The sequence below is a fragment of the Schistocerca gregaria genome, chromosome X (assembly GCF_023897955.1).
Source record: "Schistocerca gregaria isolate iqSchGreg1 chromosome X, iqSchGreg1.2, whole genome shotgun sequence".
Classification (NCBI taxonomy): Eukaryota; Metazoa; Arthropoda; class Insecta; order Orthoptera; family Acrididae; genus Schistocerca; species Schistocerca gregaria.
Window position 1 is genome coordinate 310,025,954 of NC_064931.1, and position 23,034 is coordinate 310,048,987.

Below are 23,034 nucleotides of genomic sequence, written 5' to 3' on the forward strand. Positions count from 1 at the left end.
GATTTCACTGCTAGGCCATCAATATGTGTCAGCGTGCGAAGCATTCAATGAAACATGATTGATATGGGCTTTCCAAGCCGAAGACCTACTCGTGCGCCCTTGATGACAGCACGACACAAAACTTTACGCCTCGCCTGGGCCCGTCAACGCCGACACTGGACTGTTGATTACTGGAAACATGTTTCATGGTCGGACGAGTCTCGTTTCACATTGTATCGAGTGGATAGACGGGTAAGGGTATGGAGACAATCTCATGAATCCATGGACCCTGCATGTCAGCATGTCACCAGGGAGCTGTTCAAGCTGGTGGAGGCTCTGTAATGTGTAGGGGCAGATGGAATGATATGGGACCCCTGATACGTCTAGATACGACTGACATATGACACGTACGTAAGCATCCTGTCTGAATACTTCCATCTATTTATGTTCATTGTGCGTTCCGACGGAGTTGGGCAATTCCAGCAGGATAATGCGACACTCCACACGTCCAGAATTGCTACAGAGTGGCTCCACGCACACTCTTCTGAGTTTAAACACTTCCGCTGGCCACCAAACTTCCCAGACATGAACATTATTGAGCATATCTGGAATGCTTTGCAACGTGATGTTGAGAAGAGATCTCCACCCCGTCCTAGTCTTACGGATTTATGGACAGCCGTGCAGAATTCATGGTGTCAGTTCCCATCAGAATTACTTCAGACATTACCAGTGTCCATGCTACGTCGTGTTGTGGCACTTCTGCGTGCTTGCGGGGGCCCTACACGATATTACGCAGGTGTACCACTTGCCTCGACTTTTCAGTCTATATACACCAGAAGATGCAACTTAAAAGTTGTGAAACTGATTGTGTGAGTCTCTAAATACAGCCACGGCGGACTATTGGGCTCTTCATTCAGTTTTATATGTTAATAGTTGTAATTCCTGTATTGAAACATCTGTTATACTGAATAAATTGGTCAATCAGTTATGTACAAATGATAGAGAAGGTTGTGGTGTAGCCACAGCGCCTTTTCCTTCCTTTGGCAGAAAGTTAGTGGTGATATGTGAGAAGTAGAGTAGCCATGAACCTTAAAAGGCAGCAGATTGAGTGAAATGACAATTCTAAATACTGCATGAAGCAACTCTTCAAACAGAAAGTGAGTGGGTGGCGGGGAGGGGGAGGAGGAGACGTACATCATGGCGGAACTGAAGCTGCCAAGTCCAGCCAGCCCAGCAGTGCGTACGCCATGATCGCTGTCAAGGTCTTTCCCGCGGAACCTTCGGTGTGGATACCTCGGCACGTAACAAAGAGCCGACGCGCAGCTGGCCGCTGCCGCAGATCCTCCCACTCCTGGTTGCAGCGCTCAGCTAGCTGGTCTTGCGGCTTCACTACGCAACCACTACGTTTACATGCGACACATTTTCCGGAAGACGAACGCCAAATTTCGAAAACCGTTTTTCTCTCTCGTGTTTACATGTTAAGGCCTGAAGCGGATTTTCTAGCCCAGTTAAATATCGGGTCTGAGGAAGAGCTAGTCAGCTTTCTGATTTAGTCAGCGCAGTCGCTATTTTTATTCAAGTAAATAATAGAGGTAGACAGCTTCATGCTCAGTTCAATAAATCTACTTCGTCTTCACTATACAAAACAGTCACTCCGTCTGTATTAACCATTAAAAAAAACCAAGACGTGACCTGAACAACTGTAACACGTTTCAGAAACGCTTGTGCGTTTACATGCGAGCGAAAATCGATTGTGGAAGTGGAAAACCGGCAGCTTCCACCGGATTTATAGAATCGATTTTGGTGTGTTTACATGACAAATAGAAGCGGTACTGGGAAAGCGGTTTACGAAATCCTGTTTGAAGAGGCTCATGTAAAAATAGTGAATGATGGTCAAGAGTGACTAGAACATTACCAGTTAATAAAAATACCAAAATTGTTACACGAAACGGCATCCATCGTAAATGCACAGCAAATGTTTTTCAAAGAAGACGGATTACATTTTTGGAGAGCCATGATGATTTTGCTTAACTTGACTTTTCAGCAACCACTCGATAAGAATGTCTAGTGAGACGCTACTCCTTAGAAATACTGTCGTACAGTGTGTGTCAAGGCCTACACAAGCATCCGTGACGACTGCAATAGAGTCTTTAAATCGTGTTGCATTATTGCAACAGCTTTTCAACGTAGAACAAGGAGCTTGAAACTGAATCATCCAACCGTGGATGGCAGGCTGTTTATTTTGGTCAACACGATGTCACTTGGACGAGTCTATGTATTCTGTTCTGACACTTTGAAAGAAGTGGCAACGAGTCGCGGCATGTGAACGTCAGGGAAAAACTAGAAGAGCCAAGCTAATCAAAAAAAAAAAAAAAAAAAAAAAAATGGCTCTGAGCACTATGGGACTTAACATCCATGGTCATCAGTCCCCTAGAACTTAGAACTACTTAAACCTAACTAACCTAAGGACATCACACAACACCCAGCCATCACGAGGCAGAGAAAATCCCTGACCCGCCGGGAATCTAACCCGGGAACCCGGGCGTGGGAAGCGAGAACGCTACCGCACCGTCAAGTGAATCACAACCAGACAATCCTTTCGTCGCTCCTCAATCGTGTAACAGTACGAGGTAGTTATTCTCACTTTACCAACGATATACTCTGTCATCGGTAGACATTTCTGCGTAGATTTACACTAATCTTGAACACCTACCTACTACGGTGCCTCTTACATTGCCTCCCTTTGACATTTCAATAAGTGATAGATTCATTTTACTGTAAGTGATAGTCCAAGTTTTATCTGAATAGGGCTGACAATCGAATCCATGTATGGGGACGGTTCACGCATTGCATGGATCAAAGGCCCATTTGTGCAGTCTCACGTAACTAGGATGAGTGTTGCCAATGGGCGAGATATCATGTCGTAGGATTTATGGCCCACTATAGTTCTAACTAGAGGGTGACTGACCAGGAAATTTTTCAACGATTGTACCTCTCCTTTTAAATAAGTTTCATAATTCCGAACCCAGCAACACACGCCGACCCTCAACATTCATACTGAGTATGTGGGTCTCTCGAGTACCTTAGAGGCGCTGAAACAGTAACAAGATCTAAAACATCTCCTTACTTGCCAACCTGGAATAATTCTAGGACCAGAAGGAAAGGCAGCATAAGTGAGCATTAAATTGGAGACAACCTGAGCGTTGCTAAAGTTGTAACAGAGTATTCTTCACGGAAACAACATATTAGTGTACGTTCAATATCCACTCTTATCGCTGCGTGTTGTCGCACTGTATGCAGTGACATATCAAGTTAATCACATAATTGAATTGTACATTTCTCTACAGCAAATGACGTATGTTATAGCTACTGGACTTTATATTATGATTTCGTTCTGTCCGTCTACTGAGTATCACGCCATTGCGAAGGTCGCTTTACGATGTAGATAGCTTTTCTTTCGAATATGAGCGTCACTGGAGTTGGATGTGAGTTTCGAATGCTTTACAAGGCTCCACAGTGAGCCTGCTAAGATTTGTGTATTTATCTATTTATCACATGTTTTAAGATCAAGTATCTAATTCAGTACTTCAAATCGCTGCATTTACCATCTTGTACAGTATATGGGGAAATTTATTTTTACACTCATGCTCATAAATTACGGATAATTCTGATACATGGTGAAAATAAGCTCTGGTGGGCGGTTTGCGGATTTAAATAACCTCGGGGTATGACCATGCAGTGCATTTGACTTGCAGTCGTCGCAAGGTGGCGCTGGCAGCAGTCCACATTCGGTGGCCCTCAGGTCGTGTACGAAGCTGCTAGCGAATACCAAAACCGATTAGAAAAGTTTTGTAAGATTATGTGAGACATGTTTCGACCTCACACCGTTCTTGATATTTCATCTGTCTTTATCGTCATTGTAATCCCTTTAGATATATGCCCATCCTAATGTTAATGTTTCTCTGAAGCAGAGTAAGAACTACTAAGTTGCTCTCCTTTCTAGCTGCATAAGATTTAATTCCTCATTTATTTAGCACAACCGAGCGAGATGACGCAGTGGTTAAGGTATTAGACATATTCAAGTGCAGCAGCGCCCAAGTAACCCTCTGGCCATTTGTAATACAGTGTTGTACAGCTTCCTTGAACCACTTGTGACGAAATCTGGGATGGTTCTCCAAGCAAGGTACGGCATACTTTCCTTCTCGTTCTTGTCCGGCCCCAGCGTGTGCACCGAATCTTATGATTAAGGGCAATTAAACGTTAACTTTTTTGTTTTAACAGTCAGTTGAATATGTTGTAGTTTTTTGCTTTGGAAGATCTGCCGCCCATGTGAACTAATAATAGGTAGAAGTTTGGAGGAATGTACAAACTTAAGGTGAAGCGGGAGTTGGCTCAGACCTAGAGGGACTTTACTTTGTTCATAGCTCCAGTATCAAGATGAAGGAAGCTAACTGGAGATGACTGTTCAGTCAGATTCGTCTCCCAGGGGACATTTACAGAGTAAAGTTACGCTGTTGGCATTCAGGAATCATTCGTCTTCGCAAGCGATGTCTCCTTCTTACATACTCCACAAATTACTGTATATATCTTGCTAGAGCGTACTTTATACCTATATTAGCTATTTTTTGTCCGGTTCCATTCGCAAGTGAGTCTCTCTTCCCATATAATCTATCTCATTTCATTCTCGTGAGCCGGCCGGTGTGGCCGAGCGGTTCTAGGTGCTTCAGTCTGGAACCGCGCGACCGCTACGATCGCAGGTTCGAATCCTGCCTCGGGCATGGATGTGTGTGATGTCCTTAGGTTAGTTAGGTTTAAGTAGTTCTACGCTCTAGGGGACTGATGACCTCAGATCTTAGGTCTCATAGTGCTCAGAGCCATTGGAACCACCATTCTCGTGATCTAACACGTGTTTACATAACGGCGCTCTACCACGAGGTAGCCCGCCTTAATTTTGAGATTGGAAGAAGTGCTTATCTTCACAGTTCGTCCGACATGGTGAGGTTACGTATGGGGTACCAATTACAAATATCCGTTATACCATAAAGTATTTAAATTATGAAGTTCTTTGCGATATCTTATTGAGCGAGGGAATATAGCATTCGTGATAGTGATTGATGGACTTTAAATGCGGGGGTCCCTGTGTATTCATGCACTCTACACCCAAAACCATTCCTATCATATACCAAATACTATATAAGCAGCTGTTACAGTCATCCACACATCGGACGAAGGTAATAGCGCCACTAGCACCTTCCTCGAGGCTGCAGTGTGCTTTTCCGCGTTGGGGCGTTGTGTAAAAACGTCATTAATGAGTACGAAACTAACACTGCTTTTGACTAATACTTTACATCATACACAGATGAAGCACATACTTCTGTCAACGCTTTTCATTCGTGAATCAGCTCTAGTTACGGGCCATTTCATGATTTATAAGGAATTCTTAACAGTTATTTGCGTGACCTAATGCAAGGTTTTAGTGACCCAAATTCTGTTAGCTGGTGTATGCGCCTCGAAAAGACTAGGCAGATTTAGATATACTCGCAGTGTCCCATGTGAAGTGTACCATATGGTACAATATAATTAGATTATAATCTACTGTATATTTTCGAATGCGCTATTTGGTATATTCTTATTTGGTTATAATGAACTATGTATTTTCATGGCACCCAATAATATTGTAGTCGTATAAACAAAAAGAAAAAAAGTGCCTGGATTTAATGCAGTGGAAAATAACAGGAAGTAACTGAAGATAGTCAGCGCTTGATATTTATTTCCAGCGCTTCTTGAGCTGAGCTTAGCTTAGGATGGCGATAGCTGCATCCTCTTACCTGACTAAGCAGCAGAAGACTTCGATGTTTCTTATAAACCCAAGTCGAAGACCGCAGGTACACTTCGCGATCTTTCTGTGGCAACTTCTATGTCACGTGATGTTAAAATCTGCAAAAAAAAAAAAGAAAAAAGAAATCAATTCATGTAGATGATAGACATGAAATTATCGATCAGCCACGGAAGTTGGTGGCTTTGTTGTCGCAAAGACTATTGGCAACGAACCTTAGCTGCCAAGGCAACTTTCTATCCTTCCACGTGGAAAATAAAATACAGTGGTGTAAACAGTTAATCACTCAAGATATCATCATCAGTTCTGCGAATGATGTCCGGACAAGCTCGTACTTATCCCGTTCTGTCAAGTGATAGGAAGAGAGGAAGGTCGTACCACTTACTTAGACGCGTCAACTAACTAAATGACTTTCACGTGTGGCATTAATCGAGTGTTGGAGCTACAGTAGTAGTTGGTGTTCGCTTCTTGAGTTAATTTCTATACGAGTAAAGCTATTGGTATGTCTCTGCCCCGTGATTTGCCGCTGTCTGTGACATGACAAATTATTGCCAGCAAAAAGTTTAGCCGCACACAGCTCACGGTAGGAAATACCACTGGGGTAGTCGAAAGTGTAATTTAGTGATTGTGGACACGTTCTCAAATTATGAGAGATACCAGGGGAAGCTCATGGAAAGCTTGTCCAAGAAAGACGAGCTGACAGCGCACCGAAATAAATGGCATAATGCCATCCAGATGCAGAATACCTTCCCATCAGTTCTAGACGGCAGAATGTCACTCAAACTGATCCTAGTCCTCGTCTTTAACGTGGGCTCTGAGCGTATAGTAGTAGTAGGTACGTCCCGTTAAAATCACGACGCCCAAGATCCCGAAATATTGACAGTCAAAAAGTCCTCTAACGTTGCATACAGAAAAAAAACACGTGTTTTGTATTATGGGGCGTGCAGATTTAATTTCGAGCTTGACAAACGATGAGATTCAATTTAGAAATGGGCTGGAGCCAAACATATATCTCCATTCGTAAGTAGAAAAATCCAGTATTATGGCATTACGTTGAGGGTGTAATTAGGAATATGTGTTGGCAAAGTACTAGCTCCATATAATACGGCCCAGTTCTTTGACATCCTGAATGTATAGGGATAAGTTTCTCCTACTCAGCTCGTGGACACTGGGTTACAAGCTGAGGCTATGACTAACATGTCGTAGTCAGCGAGCTCCCCTGGCGTCTCTGACATTCGCTTGTAATATATATCGCAGCGAGACTATCACATCCAATGATACCATTAGGTTTAGAGATTACCGTCCTTCATCCTTCAGAAACATACAAACAAACTGATTTGAAACACGTAACGCTGGCGCGAAGCTATGTTGCCGTTCACGATGATCGCTTACCGCATTAGGGGATAATAGGTATGGTGATTTTTTGCCAATTTCGTAACTACACCAGTGTACAAAAGGTATTCTCTCTTGTGCAGATTCGTATAGAGAAGAATTATACACCAGCTGCAATAGTATACTACATTATACCTTGAAGCATCTCTGCCATTCGCTTGTAGGACATATTGCAGGAATCTTTTAGTTCACGAGTAGCAAACTATCCTTCAGAAACATAAGGAAGCCGAAATGTTTGGTGTGCCGAGAGGCACCGCATCGAATGTTTGTATCGTATACAGGGAAAGCAGAAAAGCATAGTTCACTAAGTCGCAACACCTACTAGCGTGTGTGTTGAGTGATAGTGACAGATGCTCATTAAATAGGATAGTGATGAAAAAGAAGAGGGCGAGAGCTGCAAAAATCGCTGCGGAGCTGAGTGTCTACCTCGAGAACCCCGTCAGCAGCAAAACAACATGAAGGCAGCTCCATGAGCAGGGAATTCCAGGCCGAGCTGCAATCCCAAAACCACTTGTCGGTGATGCAAATGCTTGTGGTGAAAACGTGATGCCGAAGGCATAAAACCTCGACTTTGGAACAATAGAAGAATGTCGTTTAGTCGGATGGCTCTTGTTTCACACTGTTGCAACTTCTGGCCGAATTTACGTCCCAAGAGTGAAACACGGCGGAGATTCGGTGACGATTTGGGCAGCGTACAGTGTTATTAAATGGGTTCCATAGTTACTTTGCAAGGCTGATCAGACCCATCTCGTGGTACAATTTATGTTCCCCAAAGGTGATGTGTTACAAGACGGTAGGGCCCCTGTTCACTTTTAAAACACGAAGATGAATTGTCCCATCTTCCAGGGCTACCACAGTCAACAAATCTCACTATTATTGAGCCTCTGTGGTCTACTTTGGAGAGAAGGATGCGTGAGTACTATCCACGCCCTACCATCGTTACGTGAACTTTCCGCTATTTTGCGGGAAGAATGGCATAAATTTCCCTTGAAAACCATTCAGGACCTTATTTATCCATTCTTAGATGACTGGAAGCTGTTTTGAATGCAACGGGTTTCGTACATCGTATTAGGCATGGTAATGTATTTTTGGTGCTTCCATATTTTTATGCAACTCCTGCATGTACAATAGTAAATATGAGCAGTCTAAAGTAAGCCTGTAGATTTCTGTTTAACAAGCTGGGGTTTTTTTATAGCGCAGTTGGTAAGCGCGTTGCACGCGAAATGAAGATTTCTGTCCCAATCTGGCACACAATTGTAATGTCACGAAAATTTTCAAAACAGCGCACCCTCCACTGCATAGGGGAAGAGTCTTATACTAACTTGCAGTTGATCTATTCGCTTATGAGACATATAACTGATGAAAGGACTCGTTTAGGAGGAACAGCAGCACCCATTGTGTGAACATAACGCGAGTAAACCATATTTATCTTGGAATCACAGTTGAAAGTAGAAAAATACTGTTTATATATGAATATATTACGTGTACTTAATCGTAGCTCATAAATATGAAAAAAATATTAATGCATTGAGAATTACTTGATCAGGCTATGCTGATTAGGGTATTCCATGGCTTTCCCAAATCATTCTCCGCGAATAGCGACATGGTTCCTATCGGCAGGTCAGTGCCCATTCACTTCCATATTACTACTTTTGGCTAAATGTAGTTAAATTTTTATACTGATGTTTGTTATTATTCCAGAATGAAATTTTCACTCTGCAGCGGAGTGTGCGCTGATTTTGAAACTTCCTGGCAGATTAAAGCTGTGTGCCGGACCGAAACTCGAACTCGGGACCATTTTACCTTTGATTTTTGTGATTCAGCGTTTAAATGTTTTTGATCTGTTGGTAAATTCTCGGTGATTCATAACATGTCCCACCACTTTGTGTCATAGACGCTTTGTTCCAAAGGAATGAAATACACCAAACAAAAATAAAAAGTTATCGTCGCATAATGTATATTGTCTCGTCTGATAGCCTAATTGTTTCGACCATAGTGTATTGTGTGTCTGATGTCAGATTTTGTTCAGATTTAATGGAACGAGAAAATGTGAAGATCTGCGCGTGTGTGCAGTGGGTGCTTTGGTAGGGAGTCGCCGTGTGGCACAACAGTTCGATCGCGAGCGAGGGCCATTCGTATGCGGCAGGCTGTGTGGACACGAGCCAAGGGCGGCGACGGCGTGGCTTGCACAACGCACAATAGCGCAGCGGAATATCACGGCACCCATATTATGACCCCGTTTACAGACAGAAATGTAAGAATCGTCGAGGTTACTTAGTACCTGATTAATGAGAAATGAATGTTGACGCTGAAAAGAAAAGTTATTGTTTCGAAGCGATCTTTGCGTCGTTGCCACCAGGAGGCCGGATGTTTGTTTGGAGAACACGCCCAAGGACGCTTGCCTGTAGAGCCAAGCGCGAAACGCAAAGGCTATTTTGCAGTCTGTAGATAGCAGTACAATGATTACACTCACATTCGACTGATGTTGCTTTGGCCATCTGCTGTGCAACACGGTCTATGAACTGCGAGGCATTCCACGGAAAACATTGCTTTCAGCCACACACTATGACATAGGTGCAGCTATTAACCAATATGACCTTTAAATCCTTACAGAATACACACATTCTGCACAGCTGAATAAACAGTCTCGATTTTACGCTTCGCCAGTTTCAACATGTTGCTTTATGGAGCAGTGTAAATGTAGAACTAATGGACCACGTTACACGGTTCCATTGGTCGGTAATGTAAGTTTTGTTCCCCCTGAACCCCATGATTTTCTTTGCTGCCGTCTCATTTACAACCGGTTTGATGGTAGCAACTTAATTTTAAATATTTTGTAAAATGTCAACTTTCACGGCCGGAAATGTTACACTTAAGAAAATATTCCGGGCTATTATTCCGTGGTCTAATGGATTTGACTTTTAAACCCAACGTTTCCTACCCATCTCCGGAGGTACATTTTCAAGGGGGATCGCAGCGTTTTGATTGTCCAGTTCACACCTTGGCACGCTACTGACCGTTGCAGAATTTCGTTTCTGCGTGCTTCCGCGAAGTGGCATGACGCCACAAGTTTTGAATATCCGAGCGCAATTGGCCGTTATCGATTGCCGTCGGCCGCTGTTGCTGTTACCCCATGGTGGAAGACTGGTACACATCTTCTTCAGCACCGGAATCTAGAGATCGTTCAATTTTACGCCCTTAGAAGTCTACTAGAAAAAAACAACACCGACCACGAAAATATAATTCAGCCAAGCAAATGGTGTTAGGCGGAGGCTAGCGGTGCATGTAAGAAGTACTTGAGGTTCGGTATTTCCAGACTTTATTTGTTCTTTATTCTACTTTATTCCTCCTCCAGATGGAAGAAAGAAGGGAATATTATGGTTTAACATTCCGTCGATGCCAAGGTTATTAGAGACGCAGCACAAAATCGGACTGGACAAGAATGCGTAGGAAATCGGTCGAAGACTTCCCAAATTAAACATTTCAGTTTTCGCCTTAATTTAGGGAACCGATATTCCTACTGGGTTTTGAGCCCATCTCCTATGCAAAGCAAGTCCAGTGCTTTAACTATCACTCCACCTTGCCCATTTCTTCTGGAGAGAAGTGTAATACGGACTGCAGCAGTTTACACGTAATACTTCCATCATCATTTGTCCTGAGTATATGGCTCCGAAGCGCAAAACGACGTAGTTCTGTTCTTGGGGCCCGCATCTCGTGTTCGTGCGGTAGCGTTCTCGCTTCCCACGACCGGGTTCCCGGGTTCGATTCCCGGCGGGGTCAGGGATTTTCTCTGCCTCGTGATGGCTGGGTGTTGTGTGCTGTCCTTAGGTTAGTTAGGTTTAAGTAGTTCTAAGTTCTAGGGGACTGATGACCATAGATGTTAAGTCCCATAGTACTCAGAGCCATTTTTTTCTGTTCTTGAGGGCAGCCACAACCTTGGTCGTGCACGCCGATGGCACCCATAGATGCTATAGAACACCGGCAAACAGAAGACAATTGCAGTGCGATACAGGTTATTTGGAAAACATGTTCCGGAGACAAGGTAGTTATGCCAGCCTATTCATGAGTCACAAATAGTGTTCCAACATGTTTAACGGTTGCAAGAAACAATATGAATGCCATTGCACACTTAATATGAAGTGCACGCTACAGCTTCGAGAGAAACTGATCATCCATTTCCCTGCCGTAAACAAAAGCAACGACTAGAAAACCTTCGTTTAAGATCACGTTAGGAAATATTGGACAATGTTAAATCATACACTACTAAAAGATTCAAATGGCTCTAAGCACTATGGGACTTAACATCTGATGTCATCAGTCCCCTAGAACTTAGAACTACTTAAACCTAACTAACCTAAGGACATCACACACATCCATGCTCGAGGCAGGATTTGAACCTGCGACCATAGCAGCAGCGCGGTTCCGGATTGAAGCGCCTAGAACCGCTCGGCCATAACGGCCGGATCAGCTTGATGTGTAAGAGGAAATAAACCTGTATCTGGATCAAGAAACGTGATTTTCTGTATGATTCAATTAGTGTAATCGAAGATGGGAGAATTTTGATAATCAGCTAACTGTGTCAATAGTTAGCGGAAGATAGACTAAAAGAAGATCTCAGAGTCATCTACCTGAACTCAACTCATCGTAACACTAGGGAGGGGAGCACCTTTCATTTTTACTGTCCATAACCGTACGTCAGAGTTTTTGCGCTCAAGTGTAAAGGAGATTCAGCAAACAGCATTCCACAAAAACGGAAACTAACATAAAAGAGAAGTGGATAGACTTCTACAATAGTTTAAATAAAAACAGTAATTTATAGAATAGTGGAAGTATTATCGCAAGCATGCCATTTTATGGGAATGCATCTGTTAATGTTCTCACGTACAGTCTTTTTCAACAAAGAACGTTTTGGAGAGAAACCTCTAAGGGATGGAAAAGATCACATTGCTGTCCTGGATTTTATACTTCAGAATAAGAGGCTATTTTGCGTAGAGTTAAAGGAGCATCAATAAGTCGAATGGGCATAATTTGTGACCATGCTTCGGCGGACGGCACATACGTGCTGCCCAGTGCGTTGTCGCGCGTCCTCGGACTCCGTCCCGTAAAAAGCGTGACTTTGTCCATTAGCACTGCCTGCGCCCAATTGGCGTGTTTTCCACAGCACGATCCACGCACACGCAACTGCGTCCAAACGAGACTTCGTGTTTACTCTCTCTATCTCTAACTCTCTTTTTTGTGTGTCACAAACATGTTTACGTACTGGTGGCAGGAGCTTTGTACACGAACATTGAACCAGAAGGTTTGAGCCTTAATATTCTAAAAAAAATATTAAAAGAATTAGATATGCAAAAAAACTTTCATACCTAAATATGAAAATTTACAAGACAGCAGCAATACAACAGAATAAACAGATGCTTATAACGAAATATTGACACTCGGAAGCACCGCGGTAGATACTGACAGAACTTGCTGTTCCAGTATGTGTTACTTTCTTGCAGTAAAAAAAAATAGGTTTTACGATACAACCGCGCAGCTTACGATACTTGTACGCATAGGGAGGAATTTTAGAGAGAGAGAGAGAGAGAGAGAGAGAGAGAGAGAGAGAGAGAGAGAGAACAAACAAATTTTATCACTGCAGTTGTTACTTATTTTTTCATGCCACAGATAGTATTTACTTTCAGAGCTGCACACGTGAATCCAAGGTAGTCTCTCATAATTGTACCCTTTATCGAAAGGTAAACGAGCAGCCGGCCGCTGTGGACGAGCGATTCTAGGCGCTTCAGTCCAGAACCTTTACCTTAGGTAAATGAAACACAAATATAGGGCACAACGTAACCTGTCATTATACGTCAAGTTTTTTTAAAAATTTTGTTTTATTTACGACCTATTTCAGAGACGTTTGTCCGTGAGAAGGTGACAGATGAAATGTTTACTTTATGTGAATTGCTCTCGGACTAAACACCTAATCAGATTTTTATCTAGGATGCATTGCTCTCGGACTAAGCACTTGATATGCCATCTGATCATGGAGCAAAGCCTCCAAAATGTGTCGTAAATAACAGAAAAACTAATTTGTATTTTAAACAGACAGTCAAGGAAACAGCCTACCAATCATGTGTATCAAAAAATTTTGATTGTTTCTTAGTGTTGGTGGAAGTAATATATGACCGCCTCATCATCTCATTTATGATTGATACTTAGTCGTGCCAAAGAAGAGATAATGCTAACTTTGTGTACTGTTTGTCAGTGACGGTACTCAAAAAGAAATTCATGCCAGTAGCCACATCGAGATACCATATTCTTCGGACAATGGGTTTGACCGGAGAAACGAAAAATCATCTTAATGCGAAGAAGCATCCGTCTTTATTTACAACTGTAGCATCTTAAAATGTGTACTGTTACTCCTACATGTAAAACTTGAATCGCGGTGAGTAGAATGAGATTCTACAACAGGCATCCATATTAGGGACCTAGCGAAAGATCGCTGCTGTTGCCCATCGGTTACCTATCCATTCAGTCATCTGTGAATAGTTATCATATCCATCTAGAATCAGGCTTCTCACTACGTAAAGCTAAGTCAATTGAAAGAAAGCGCGATTAGAGAATTTTTAAAGCAATGAAACAACTACAGAACTTAGTTCAAGAAGTAAACAGAGAAACGAGCTTGCGCTATGTGTCTTGTCTTTCTGATACTCGGAATCCCCATGAGCTGTACCTATTGATGGTGTAACTGATTGAGGTCGAATAGTCTGGTGGACCCTTAGGCGCTGATATCGGATACCATTCCCGTCACAACCAAGCGTAACGTGACGTAAGGAACTGACGTCATCGTCTCACTCATCCTGTCCTTTCTCGGTATCATTAGGCCCACTGTAATTCAAAGGTTCGTGTTTCGCTTCGTGTCGCACAGCTAAATTCTGTTTACTATGCTTCACCCTACTTCCGCAAGCCTTTCAACACACCACAATTTCAGGCGATAACCAACAACGTATTCCACCTGTACGGAATTCAGACCTGAGATGAAAAATGAAACACGCTATGGGAAAATAATTATTAGTTTATAGCTCCCGTCGACATTTAGATCGCTAGATAGTTCGGACAGGATAAAGGTGGGTTAGGGAAAATCGTCCACGTTCCATTTAAAGGAAACGTTTTGGCGATCATCTTACGCATTTTTTGGAAACCTGGCTCCATCCGAATCCGACTCCAATGCTTTAATCGCTGCGTAACATCGTTCTGTGAAAAGCGTTGGACTCAAATATGTTATCAGTTACAGCTCACTGCGCAACGCAATTAATGGGCCAGTTTCCCGAAGCCCCGTATTTGTCTCCCATTGCAACACAGAAGATTGAAATTGGGCTCAAAGGTGCCTATAATCTTCCTCTGTAATGATGCAAAAGCGTGGTGCCTCGCAATGTCACCTTCGGGCTCGGACACTCTTCAAACAGCAAGGAGTCGATACATCCGAAAAAAAAATAGATAGAACTCAGAACTTCAGGTGATGTGTAAGGCGGGATAATGTTGTCGCACTAGACCCAAAGTTCGCCACAATTCTGCCCAGCCCCACCGTGGACGTGTCACACAATCTAAAGGTTGTCACACCCCCTCTCACTCACAGTTCACTCCTTCTTTTGACGCCTCTGCGATGGAGGTCAGAAGCGCGTCGCCCAGCGTTGAAATGACGCATATTTCTTATGGGTGGCCGAGAAAAATATTTCAGACACACAGTCGCTCAGTATCAACACGAAAAGGCCTCAGGAGATGGCATAGATGGCATCAGCGAAAACATTCCTTACCTTGAGGAGGCTTCGCAGTCGACAGTTTGCAGGGAGATGAGCAACAGGACGACGCTCCTGACGACCTTTGACACTGGTGACAACACCCCCTGGATGATTCAACCCTTCTATAAGAAGATTGTGGGCCAGCAACACTACTGAACGTGATCACAGGAGGGTGTGACATCGACACACGTGTGAATAAAACGGCAAAGGATCCCTCTAAGGCCATCCCCTCCCCCACCCTCCCTCAGTTCAACAACAGCCTCGGTGTCACCCGCACACCTTTGTTGAGTGAGCGCTTTAAAAATATCCTTGTACAGAGACACCCCGTCATTGATTACTAGGCGTCGGTGTGACAAGACCACCATTTAGACACCCCTGAGCTGAGTGGCGCTATGTCGCTGAACTAACGCCTGCTGGCCGCATGCCCTTGGGGACTGATGACCTTAGCTGTTTAGTCCCCCTTAAACATCCCAACAACCACCACCACCGCATGCCCTTTCGAAACAGTGACCTTTTAATTGTGTTGCACAGCGTAGCTACTTACAGGCGTTTCCTTCCGTTTGTTCTCTCTTTCCTGGCATTTATCCCGTCGTACTAGGTCAACCACTTTTCATGATTCGGCAAATTTTATTCTGTTTTAACATTTTGACCGGATGTGCTTCCTGTCACCATAGTTAACCTAAGGGAAGACAGTGCGTGCAACATGTCCGAGAATCGTGTAAATTTCTACTGTGTCTTATCGTACTTTAACTGTTTGCGTATCGTATTTTCTTAGGCGTAGATTGGGACCAGACCAGCATTTGCATGAAAAACAGCCTAAAAGCCAAACTCAGGCTGGTTGGCTGACTAGTCCAGAGCAGCGATCGTTAGTCCGCTGCGCAGTTTCGATTCGGATGCGCCTCATCTCCCTTTCACGCAAGCTAGTGCGCAGGCTGCGAGTTAAAAGCTGTATGAGCAGGTCGGTTACGTGACGCTCGGCTTGGAATCTCCTCCAGAAAAGAAGTAGGAGTCGCCAAAACGTGTTATGCGGGGTGGGTAATTTGCAGCGTATGGAGACGTGCGACCCGCGGAGAACCACTCGTGACTGCAATTTATGGCTGCGTGCCACAGCAGCGCCAAGTGTTTTGCTGCCGCGATTCTGTTGTCTCCATACATCCCCCACCAGCACGGCCATAAATGCGTAACCTTACACTGATTTTATGACATATAAGCTCTTGAACTTTCTGCTTACAGTAAGTAGCACGCCTTAGAAAAGAAACAGATGAATATGCCACTGAGGATCAGCTTTGAACTAACTTGTTTATTATGCCAGAAAGCAAGAATCAGTGTCACATGAAGCTAATATGTTACATGCAAATGGTGAAGTTTTGTTAGTCGAATGCGGACTATAATTTAAATACCTCGTCAGGGGCAGATCACGTCCCCCAGCACTAGCTATCATCATCCCGTTTCCTTCTGTTTGAACTTTGTCAAGGACGTTACAAACAGAACCCTAAATTTCAGAAACAGAAATTAATTATAGTCAAACATCTAATATAATTTACAAATTTAATTACAAAACACTTGTTTTATAATTTTGGGAAGGATGCTGTCTGGGGAATTACACACAACTGCTATTAAACGCCGCTACCGTACATCCTCGGCAGAAGCCTCAAATTTATCGCGTCGTGTTGGAAGCTCTATCAAGCTGTGGCAATTCTGAGTACATGCTATGTAAATTCGGTGTTCAACAGCAGCGTAGGAGGAAGTTTCTGTCTCTAAGAATAACATTAAGCGTCTTCCCTCCTGCTCTGCAACAGTTTCTGCTTCCTCATATCAGAAGTTAGCATATAATCAAATCCACGTTGTTACAAAAAGAAAATAAGGTTAGCTACAAAGGTGGATAGAGGAATGACTGCCATATCATGTCATGTCATGGAACTACTGTGATATCCACATGAAGCACCATATGAAAATATAGAAAGTTGTAACACTGTTGCTTGACAGTTATCTGAGTCTCTTATTTCCCGAAAGCGACAATACGGTTTTATGAGAGTCACCCATCCTGTACTGTTACACTCTCGATATTACAAATACCAAACTAAGCTGAGCCTATGAGCGGTTCTTTGTCAACTTAAAATCAGACGTCCATAATCAGTATGTTGCCGCAATTATATTCCTAATTGGCACGGTAATCAATAGTGTTAGTTTCAGATCAACTTCTACGACGAAATAGACTTCGACGTTCTCTTCCGCAGGGCGGTGGCCAGGCATTTGCGATATTTCCAGTAGTGACTTACGTGTCCTCAGAGCCTGTACGACTGCGCTAGGCACTACTGGATGTAGAACTCTACTATAGCTCATTGCAGACGACGGATATTAGCTGTATCGAAAGTGGAGACGTCTGTTCACTCAGCTAAGGCTGCTGGGATTTTTCTACAGCTGCATCTACATTTTTATTGCACAAATCAGGGTATCGCCTCTGACAGAGCGTACTTGATACACATTATTTACTGCTACCAGCCTCTTCGTGTTCAGAGATGAGAGTACACTTCCATATACATTTTAATTTCTCTAGAGCTACTGTCAATGTTTGCACGCATTATCTAAGAAGAACGCATTAATACATTCCTTGATTTCCGTCGGAAGACAAGAATTTTTAAGATTTAACCTTTTCTGGTGCCTTTCTTGTTGAGCACCCCCAAGACTCTTGCGTGTTAACTATATGAACTCATCACGAAATGGGAAGCTAGTTTCTTAAATTTATCATTTCAGCTAATCTTCTTCGCTCGCTGTTCGATATAGATGAAGAATACCTAACAAAGAGGAAAGTTGGAACTTAAAGTCCTGGCATATGCAGAACGTTAGAAACTGTGATCCGTAAGAGACCGTCTCATTAAATGAGTTACAGATTTCTAACCTTCTCTTGGCCCCTTAGAGAATATGTGAACAATGCGTATGGTGATAGATAGATAGGAACAGCAAAACTTGATAAATGATCATTTGCAAATATTTCACTTTTAAATTTATTTGTGTGGAACATCTCATGAATGTTGTACAATGTCACAATTGACACCAGAAAGAAAATGGTTATCTTGGTATTGACGGCGTTTGATCGAATTAGCCGTATCGCACACAAATTGTAGGAAGTATAAAAGTGTAGGTAATGTATGGAAAGATCGAGTAACTTCTCCCGTGGGTAGAGATGATGTTGGGCTTCGATTCATCAGAAATATACTTAGGAAACTGCATTGGGCATAAAAATGAAATTTCTAATAAAACGCTTCTGCAGCCTTCAATGGAGTTGTTCACGAATGTGTGGAACCTATATCGATTGAAGTAACAGGAAATGTAAGACAGTAGAGGAAGATTAAGGTTTAATGTCAGGAAATATAGCCAATATAGCAGCACGGATGGTTGCGAGATTGCTCGCCTTTCCGAAAACCGTCTGATAAACGTTGAAACAAGTGAGCTGGAAATTAACCAAAGAAGGAAGCATCAATAGTATATCGATATGCAAAGATAATTCCAATAATGGGTTTTCAGTTTAGAATTTATAAACTTACTTCAGCTCCCCTACAGCCCACATCCGGACTAATAACAGTTTGCACAGAGGCAAATAAGGAGTCGTTTTTCTCACGCCCCATGTCTAAATGGACTGGAGAGGAACATTATGATATGATACAGGGAAAAGTACTCTCACCAAAAGCATAAAAGTTATTTGTAGACTACAGATATTAAAATCAAAAATGGTTCAAATGGCTCTGAGCACTATGGGACGTAACATCTTAGGTCATCAGTCCCCTAGAACTTAGAACTACTTAAACCTAACTAACATAAGGACATCACACACACACATGCCCGAGGCAGGATTCGAAACTGCGACCGTATCGATCGCGCGGATCCAGACTATAGCGCCTAGAACCGCTCGGCCACCCTGATCGGCCAGATATTAAAGTACAGCAGAAGTTATTCTATTCCAAAGGGTATGAGTTCACTGACACGTCGCTATAATGAGTGTAACCAAGCTTCGGTGTCGACACTCTTATCTTTTTAAGCTTCATTTATATTACCTGATGGCTGATTACTCGAAGTGTGGTGGTTGCTGGTATCTCTAACCTAACTCAATGTAACGTTAGCTGACTCATTACCATAGTGCGAGACGCTTGTGTATTCAGGTTGTTTCCCACATGGCTGTTCTAGACTAGCAGGGTGGTTTCTGGTTGCGATGCTGGCTATCTCCAGGTTTTTAGGGCCTGACAGTATATATGGACTTACGAAAATACGTTTCTGTGTATGTATTGTTTCGTAGTGACGCCTGAAAACACAGCATTTCCGTTGGGACCACAAGATCGCATCTTCGGCACGCATAAACGTGTGTAATGTTTCTTAGTAAAACATTGAAGTGACTAAAGTCGTGAGATACCTCCTAATAGCCGGCCGCGGTGGTCTAGCGGTTCTAGGCGCTCAGTCCGGAACCGCGCGACTGCTACGGTCGCAGGTTCGAATCCTGCCTCGGGCATGGATGTGTGTGATGTTCTAGGGGACTGATGACCTCAGATGTTAAGTCCCATAGTGCTCAGAGCCATTTGAACCTCCTAATAGCGTGGCGCACCTTCTTTTTCCCGTCGGAGTGCGGCATCTCGACGTGGTATGGACTCAACAAGTCGTTAGGAGTCCCCTGCAAAAGCATTGAGCCATGCTGCCTCATTAGCCGTCCATAACTGCGAAAGTGTCGCCGGTGCAGAATTTGTACACGAAATGACTTCGCCGCGCTGGATTAGCCGAGTGGTCTGAGGCGCTGCAGTCACGGACTGTGCAGCTGGTCCCGGCGGAGGTTCCAGTCCTCCCTCGGGCATGGGCGTGTGTGTTAGTCCTTATGATAATTTAGGTTAAGTAGTGTCTAAGCTTAGGGACTGATGACCTTAGCAGTTAAGTCCCATAAGATTAAAAAAAATTAAAAAATGACTTCTCGATTATTATGTCACATAATTGTTCTACAGCATTCATCATTTCGGGCGATCTGAGTGGCCTAATCATTCGCTCAAATTGTCCAAAATCTTCTTCAAACCAATCGCAAACAACTGTGGCTCTGTGACATGGCGCATTGTCATCCATAAAAATGAAGTCCATGAATGGCTGCAAATGATCTCCAAGTAGCCGAAAATAACCATTTCTAGTGAATGATCGGTTCAATTGGACTATAGGACCCAGTTCATTTCATATAAACACAGCCCACCAACAGCTTGCAGAGTGCCTTGTGGACAACTTCGGTCCATGGCTTCGTGGGATCTGCACCGCACTCGAACTCTATCATCAGCTCTTAACACCTGAAATCGGGACTTATCTGCCCAGGGAAAGTTCTTCCAGTCGCCTAGGGTCCAACCGATATGGCCACGAGCCCAGGAGAAGCGCTGCAGTCGACGTCGTGCTGTTAGCAAAGGCACTCGCGTCGGTCGTCTGTTGTCATAGCCCACTAACCCGAGATTTAGCCACACCGTCGTAGCGGATACGTTCGTCGTGCGTCCCACATGCATTCCTGCGGTTATTTCACGCAGTGTTGCTCGTCTGTTAGCACTGACGACTCTGCGCAAACGCCGCAGTTCTCAGTCGTTAAGTAAACTGCTGCGTTGTCCGTGGCGAGAGGTAATGCCTGAAATGTGGTGTTGGTTGGTTGGGAGAAGAGACCAAGCAACGAGGTTATCGGTCTCACAGGATTAGGGAAGGAAGTCGGCCGTGCCCTTTCAAAGGAACCATCCCGGCATTTACCTGGAGCGATTTAGGGAAATCACGGAAAACCAAAACCAGGACGGCCGGACGTGGGTTGAACCGTCGCCCTTCCGAATGCGAGTCCAGTGTGCTAACCACTGCACCACCTCGCTCGATGAAATGTGGTATTCTCCGCACACTCTTCAAGGTGGATCTCGGAATATTAACTTCCCTAACAATTTCAGAAATGAAATCTACCATTCCGCGTTCGAAGGATGTTAATTCCCGTTGTGCGGCCATAATCACGTCAGACACCTTTTCACAACAACCACCTGAGTACAAACGACAGCTCCGATAACGCGTTGCACTTTTATACGTTGGGTACACGTTACTGCCGCCATCTGTATGTGCGCATATCACTATTCCACGACTTTTGTCACCGCAGTGCAATATAATTTACAACATGCATACGTCTTTTATGAGGTTAACATCTGGCGGTCCCAACATGAGTGCATCTAAGTAGCAACACACTTCAAACCTAGGTGAATGACAACGCGCCATAGAAACAGGTTATTTGACAAAAAAATATCATCTTCGTGAGACCTTCTACCGCTTCACTGAAAAGAGGCCCACGCCCTGATAACACAGCTGCTCGTAGAAGCAGAAAGTATGCAACTGCGTAGCGCCTAGAGTATTCCGACTGGCGAAAGTGTGTCTATTTAAAAACCTCATTATCTTACAGTGGGTGACCCAGATTCTTCAAAAGATAACTGGTGCATTCGTACCAACATTAGTGACACGTGCATGCTGGTGGGAAAGAAGTGAGCAGCGCGGTGTTCTGATTCTTCGCTCGAAACCAGGCTGCGATCTCCCACGTTTTCCGTCAATCGTCAGTCCACTTCCTTTGGCGTAACATTGGCCGTGGCTGCAAGGACGTTAAGGCTGCAGCTCTGAGCGGCTATCGATCCCCGGAAACAATGCCCGGGCAGCACAGGCGCGGCCTCGCTATCACACGCGGCGACCGGCGCTATCTGGACGCGGATGCTGGCGACGTGCGCGCGGCGGCGCTGCTCACCTCTGCGCCGTCCTTGATCCCAATAGCAGGCAGGTAAACACGCCAGCCACGCACCTCCCGCGTGCTCACAACTTGCACTCCGCCGCTCGTTCCCTTGCCTTCAACCGCGTTTCGCCACTTCCTCCGAGAGCGTTTCGGAGACTTCTCTTATGTCGTGTTCTACGAGGGCCAATAACAAAAGACAAGTGCTGAATTACAAAACATTTTAGATTTATATGACGACCACGAGAAGGCGTTCCGATCAAGTGCCGGTGCGATGACCTTTGGTTTGCATTACAAAAGCTTGGCTGTTTACTGCAAGATGAGTAGCATAAAGTTTTAATTATCAGCTCGGAAAAGTAAAGTTACGTAACTAATGTTTTACTTGTTTGCCAGTACATGTCCTGGTACACACTGATATCCCGACGGCATAGTACTCAGCACGCCGCCAGAGTAGCGAAAACAAAATGGCACATCCCACTGAGAAAGAGGAGATGGGTCGCGCCATTTCCTTTGGCTCCGCTGGCGGGGGGCTGCCTACTGTGCCACGAAGTTTCAGTGTGTTTCAGGACTGCAGTCGTGTACCTGCAAACAAACATCAATCAGACAGGATGCTTCTGTACGTGTCACGAAATTGTATCTGGACGTACCATGGTTCCCATATCAATCCAACTGCACACGCCCCACACCATTTAAGAGCCTCCACCAGGTTGGACAGTCCCCTGGTGACATGCTGACAAGCACGAGCCATGGATTCCATACCCGTACATGTCCATCCGCTCGATGTAATTTTGAAACGAGACTCGTCCGACCAGGCAAAATGTTTCCAGTCATCAACAGTCCAATGTCTGTATTGGCGGGCCCAGGCGAGACGTAAAGCTTTGTGTCATGCAGTCATCAAGGCTACACGAATGTGCCTTCGGCTCCGAAAGCCCATATCGATCATGTTTCTTTGGTTAGTTCACACGCTGACGGCCCAGAAGTGAAATTTGCGGCAATTTGCGGAAGGATTGCACGTTCATCAAGTTGAATGAATCTTTTCAGTTGTCGTTGGTCCCGTTCTTCCACGATCTTTTTCCGGCTGCAGCGATGCCGGAGAGGTGATGTTTTACCGGATTCCTGATATTCACGGTACACTCGCGAAATGGTCGTACGGGAAAATCCCCACTTCATTGCTGTCTCGGAGATACTGTGCCGACTATAACACCATGTTCAAACCACTTAAATCTTGATAACCTGCCACTATAGCAGCAGCAACCGATCTAACAATTGTGCCAGACACTTGGTTATTATGCAGGGTGTTA

At 44.0% G+C, this 23,034-nt stretch overlaps 1 protein-coding gene across 7 annotated transcripts in view; it reads right to left on the reverse strand.

Annotated features, from left to right (window-relative positions):
• Positions 1 to 23,034, reverse strand: part of LOC126297677 (uncharacterized) — a 216,141-nt gene that overhangs the window by 116,402 nt on the left and 76,705 nt on the right. For 4 of the 7 annotated variants that reach the window (XM_049988783.1, XM_049988784.1, XM_049988785.1 and 1 more), the window contains exon 2: positions 5,808 to 5,916. The exons of the other annotated variants lie outside the window; for them this stretch is intronic. The gene's annotated coding sequence lies outside the window, so the exon portion shown is untranslated. The remainder of the gene's footprint in view (positions 1 to 5,807; positions 5,917 to 23,034) is intronic. 7 annotated transcript variants of the gene reach the window in all.